Raw genomic sequence first — 6008 nt, 5'->3', positions numbered from 1 at the left:
CCCTGCTGAGATTCTTCATAGCTAAGGTATACATGTTAGAGATTGTAAAACCAACGCAAGGCGGAGTATGAAGTGGCCCCCAACACATCAGCACTACTGTACCCAACTAAACTGCCTAAGATATTGCCTTTTTTGTGGTTAGACATGATGGTCTATAAAGTCCCTTTCAGCTCAACTTTCCATGATTTTACACTCTTCATCTCAACTGAAGAGAGTATGGATGGTATTATTTCATACAGTCAAGAGATAAAGAGATGGGTTTGTATTTGGGCAAAAACTATTTGAAATGTGGTAAATCAGGGCATTGGACTGAGATGGCCCAGGGTAAATTTAGAGCATGAAGGAGTTTAGTCATTTCCAAAATACATATCCTAAGATACGGATTAGTAAATATGATGAGGACTAGAGAAACACATAAGCTGATCAGGGTATATAATCAAGCCAGAAATGAAAAAGAAAAAAATGCCGCCACCAAATTTCCCATAATGTGACCTAATTACCTGATTATCTGAAGGAAGAATTAATTAAATGATTTGTCTCTGTAGAGTCCATATAAAGGGAACAAAGAGGAAAGTCATGTTCCTTTTTATCCAGCACTGTATAAGGGGGGTTAGATATACCATATCTAATAGAAATGAGTACTCCTATCACTACAGAGGGAGTATTTCTATGAGGTTAGACTATTCAATAGGTTCAGTTATACCCCACATTGCACAGCGTCAAGAAATCCCTTTTCTCTTAAGGAATCGATCCCATTTACAATTGCACCAAAAAAAAAATTGTAAGATACCTAGGAATACACCTAACCAAAAGGTAGAGGATCTGTGCTCTAAAAACTACAAAACACTTACGAAAGAGATGTGTCTTAAAGACACAAAGAAATGGAAAAACGTTCCATGCACATGGACTGTAAGAACAAATATTGTTAAAATGTCTATGCTACGCAGAACATTCTACACAGTCAATGCAATCCCTATCAAAATACCATCAACATTTTTCACAGAGCTGGAACAAATAATCCTAAAATTTATATGGAACCAGAAAAGGCCCTGAATAGCCAGAGGAATGTTGGGGGAAAAAAAACAAAAAAACAAAACTGGTGGCATCACAATTCCAGACTTTAAGCTTTATTACAAAGCTGTAATAAGATGGTATGGTACTGGCACTAAAACAGACACACAGATCAATGGAACAGAATAGAGAACTCAGAAATGGACCCCCAACTCTATGAGCAACTAATCTTTGACAAAGCAGGAAAGAATATCCAATAGAAAATTGGACAATCACATGTAGAAGAATGAAACTGGACCATTTTCTCACACCATACAAAAAGATAAACACACAATGGATGAAAGACCTAAATGTGAAACAGGAATCCATCAAAATCCTAGAGAACACAGGCAGCAACCTCTGGGACCTCGGCTGCATTAAATTCTTGCTAGACATGTCTCTGAAGGCAAGGGAAACAAAAGCAAAAAGGAACTATTGGGACTTCATCAAGATAAAAAACTTTTGCATATCAAAGAAAACAGTTAACAAAACTAAAAGGCAACCTACAGAAAGGGAGAAGATACATGCAAATGACATATCAGATAAAAGGTTGGTATTCAAGATATATAAAAAACTTATCAAACTCAACACCCAAAAGACAAATAATCCAATCAAGAAATGGACAGAAGACATGAACAGACATTTCGCCAAAGAAGACACAAAATGGCCAACAGACACATGAGAAAGTGCTCAACCTCACTTGGCACCAGGGAGATACAAATCAAAACCACAATAAGATACCACCTCACACCAATCAGAATGGCCAAAATTAACAGGTCAGAAAACAACAAATGTTGTTGAGGATCCAGAGAAAGGGGAACCCTCTTCCACTGTTGGTGGGAAGGCAAGCTGCTGTAGCCACTCTGGAAAACAACATGGAGGCTCCTCAAGAAGTTGAAAATAGAGCTACCTTATGACCCAGCAATTATTCTACTGGGTATTTACCCCAAAGATATAAAAGTAGTGATCTGAGGGGGCATCAGCACCCCAATGTTTATAGCAGGAATGTCCCCAATAGCCAAACTATGGAAAGAGCCCAGATATCCATCAACAGATGAATGGATACAGAAGATGTACACACACACACACACACACACACACACACTGGAATATTACTCAGCCATCAAAAAAATGAAATCTTGCCATTTACATTGACATGGATGGAACCAGAGACTATTATATTGAGCTAAATAAGTCAATCAGAGAATATAATTATCATACGGTTTCACTCACATGTGGAATATAAGAAATAGTGCAGAGATCAAAGAGGAAGGGAGGGAAAACTGAATGGGAAGAAATCAGAGAGGGAGACAAACCACGAGAGACTATAAGAAACAAACTGATGGTTCCTAGAGAGGAGGTGGGTGGAGGGATGGGCATTAAGGAGGGCATGGGATGTGATAAGCACTAGGTGTTATATGCAACTGATAAATTACTGAACTCTACATCTGAAACTAATGATGTACTATATGTTGGCTAATTGAATTTAAATTTAATCCTCTGGTTATTCAACTTCCAAAAATCCTGCTGATGAGAAGAGGGTATCCTAGGTTCAATTCTCTTTTAATGAAATGCCTGCATTATCAGAATCACCCCAAGGATTTTTTGTTGTTGCTTTTTAAATCCCTGGAAATTCTGATTCAGTCAGTCTGGAGTGAGGTCTTAGAATCTATTTTCAAAATTGTGCCAGGTGACTGATACACATCCAGATCTGGAAACTACTGCCCTAAATGAGTGCTGCTCAGCCCTATTCTAAATGTACATTAGAATAATCAATGTGGAATGGGCAGTAAAATAAATACAAGTAACAACCCTTTTCAGGGACCAGTGGTTTTCAGTCTTGGCTGCCACAGAGAATCACCTAGGGAGGCTTTAATACTGCCAGTGCCCGGATCGCAGTCCAGGGCAACTAAACTGGAATTTCTAGAAGTGGAGGGAAGACATCAGTATTTTTTCAAATGTTATCCATGTGATTCCGAGATGCGGCCAGGGTTGAGAATCATTCCTCTAGATGAAGGGTCAGCACGCTTTTCATGTAAATGGCCAGAGAACAGAGAATAAGTATTTTAGGTTTTATGGGTTATACAGTCCATCACATTACCTACCTGCCACTGTAGTTCAAAGCAACCACAGACCATACATTAATGAATGTGCATATCTGTACTCCAATAAACAAAATAACTGCTGAACTGGGCAGTAGTTTGCAGAATCTCTGTTCTAGATGGAGAACACACATATTCTGGTTACTGGAAACTGGGCAGATATGTCCTTCATTGTAAGTATTGGCATTTGAAATCACAGAATGAATAAAATAAATATTTATCTCTTGGTACAGTTCCTGACTCAACAGGGGCTTGAAAAAGCAGTCTCATTTGATTAGCTCAAGACAGTCCCATGATCCAGATGAATTCTGGTTGTGCTGACAGAAGTAAGTTTGTGGACGTACATAGCCTCAAATCATTACTTAGGGACTGCTTTCTTGGGGATGATATGTAGCTAGAATATGATCAAGATGGGACCTAGCCCAAGTGGTTTCATTGCCAAACATTTAAGGAATAAACAAAGCAATTCTACACAAGCATTTCCAGAAAACAGACGCAAGGAACACTTCCCAACTCACTTTATGAGGTCAGCATTATCCTGATGCAAAACCAGACAAAGAAATTACAGAACTTCCTTGACTTATGATGGGGTTATATCCCAAGGAAGCCATCATAAGTTGAAAATACCCTAAGTCAAAAATGCATTTAATACACCTAACCTAAAATTATAGCTTAGCCTAGTCTACTTAACCGTTCTCAGAACTCCTATATTAACTTAGAGTTGGACAAAATCATCTAACACAAAGCCTATTTTATAATAAAGTGTTGACTATCTCATGTAATGTATTGAATACTGTGCTGAAAGTGAAAAACGGAATGGCTGTCAGTGTGCTGGTTGTTTACTCTCATATTCACGTGGCTGACTGGGAGCTACTGCTGCCCGGCATGGCGACAGGATCCTACCATGTATCACTAGCCTGGGAAAAGATCAAAATTCAAAAACCAAGTGCAGTTTCTACTGAATGTGTATCCCTTTCACATTAGCGTAAAGTCAAAAAATCATTAAGTCTAACATTCTAAGCCGAGGGCTGTCTGAACATGAAAAGTGGACTATTGTTAAAAGAATAAAGAAGTCAGGTTAGGTGACAACACTTTAACACTTCGTGAAGGTAGGTCTCCATTTGGAGAGTGACAAAACGGTGTGGAAGGCAGAAAGGTTTTACAGGAAAAAAAGTAAGGAATGAGGAAATAAATAGAGAGCCCAGAGTCAGCTTGGGGATTGGCTGCCTGGATATACAGCATTTCCGGTCAAGCAGGGCATTTACAGAGATACATTTCAATACTACAGACAATTCACAACAAAATATTAACAGACCAAGCAATGTACGAAAAAGATAATACATCTGACCAAGTGGAATTTATTTGGAAAATACAAGGCTGGCTCAACCTTTGAAAATCACTTAATGCACCATACTAACAGACTAAAGGAAATTAAAAAAAAAAAACCACCCACAACTATATCAATAGATGCAAAATTTTTAAAAATTCATAGTCCATTCATGATAAAAAATTTTCAAGAAACTAGGATCAAGCTGACAAAGGACATTAACAGTAAAAAGACTGGATGCTTCTTCCATAAGATTGGGAATAAGGCAAGGATATCTATCAATTTTATGTAAATTATACCTCAATAACCTTAAATTAAAAAGCCTAAATTGATACCTTGAAGCCGGCACTAATATATGTTTGACACCCTTGGTAAAGATATCATTCATTACCTAGCTTATCTTGGGAAAGCCAGATAGGTAGCCAGTGAACAGGGAATTTACATAAGGAAACCAAAAAATCCAAAGTTTCTGTCTCTCAAAGTATTTGACTTCCTCCCTCTATATCAGCTGTTCCCGGAGTGTGGTCCCTGGATTAGCAACATCACCAACACCTAAGAATTTGTTAGAGATGCAAATTCTCAGGCTTCAACTCAAACCTCCTGAATCACAAGCTCTGGTAGGGGGAGAGGGGCTCAATCTGTGTTTTTAAAAGCCCTCCCATGATCCTGATGCACAGAAAGTTTGAGAACCACTGTTCTACACGATACTAAGGACCTCTGACATCTCAGCTTTATTTAGCGTGGCCTGTGTTGAATCCAATTTTGCAAACTATTAAAACTACATCTATCTTCTTGAGTTAAATGTATCTAAAATTACCTTGTATAAGGGGATCATACTGATATTCAAAAAACACATTCGAAAATCCATTCTTTCACCTGTTCCGGAAATTTCCGAAGATGTAAAATAACAGTCTCGGAATTCTTCCTACATGTTAGATTTCTTCAGATTTGGCCTCCAGGGGGCATGCTGGACTCTTAACCCTAGCTATGGGTTTGGGAATAGAGTGCCATAGAGTGCCGTGGCAAGAGTAATTGTTTTTTTCTGGTAAACGGACACCCTCAGGTGAAAATTTCTTAAAAAAGAAACACCCTCCTTCTAAGTGAATAAATTGCTTCCTTCCTCAATCATATACCCACTTAATTCTCAGGGTCCTAATCTGTGCTCCAATTTTCATACATCTGATCCTGAAAGGCAGTGACTTCAACAGCTGGGCTAATTCTGGAGCCTCAGATTTGTTTTGGCTAAGTACTATACCTATAAGAAATGGCATTCTTTAGGCTTCTGTAGGTTTTGCTATGTGGATTTGAAATTGTTACTTACTTACTCCAAACTTTCTACTACTGCCAGAAGCAGCCACTCCGCCATCCTGACTTTTTCACATTCTTGTTGCCTAGAACCTTGCTGTAAATTGGGCATATGATTTCATGTGGCCAGACAAGATAGCTATTTTACAACTGCCAGCTGAAGATAGCTAGATTTCCCACCTAGATTCACTGCCTAATCTAGTTTGGGTAACCAATTCCTACTT

Source organism: Lutra lutra, chromosome 3 (genome assembly GCF_902655055.1).
Source record: "Lutra lutra chromosome 3, mLutLut1.2, whole genome shotgun sequence".
Taxonomy (NCBI): Eukaryota; Metazoa; Chordata; class Mammalia; order Carnivora; family Mustelidae; genus Lutra; species Lutra lutra.
The sequence above is the reverse complement of the archived record's forward strand: the minus strand, read 5'-3'. Positions refer to the sequence as shown.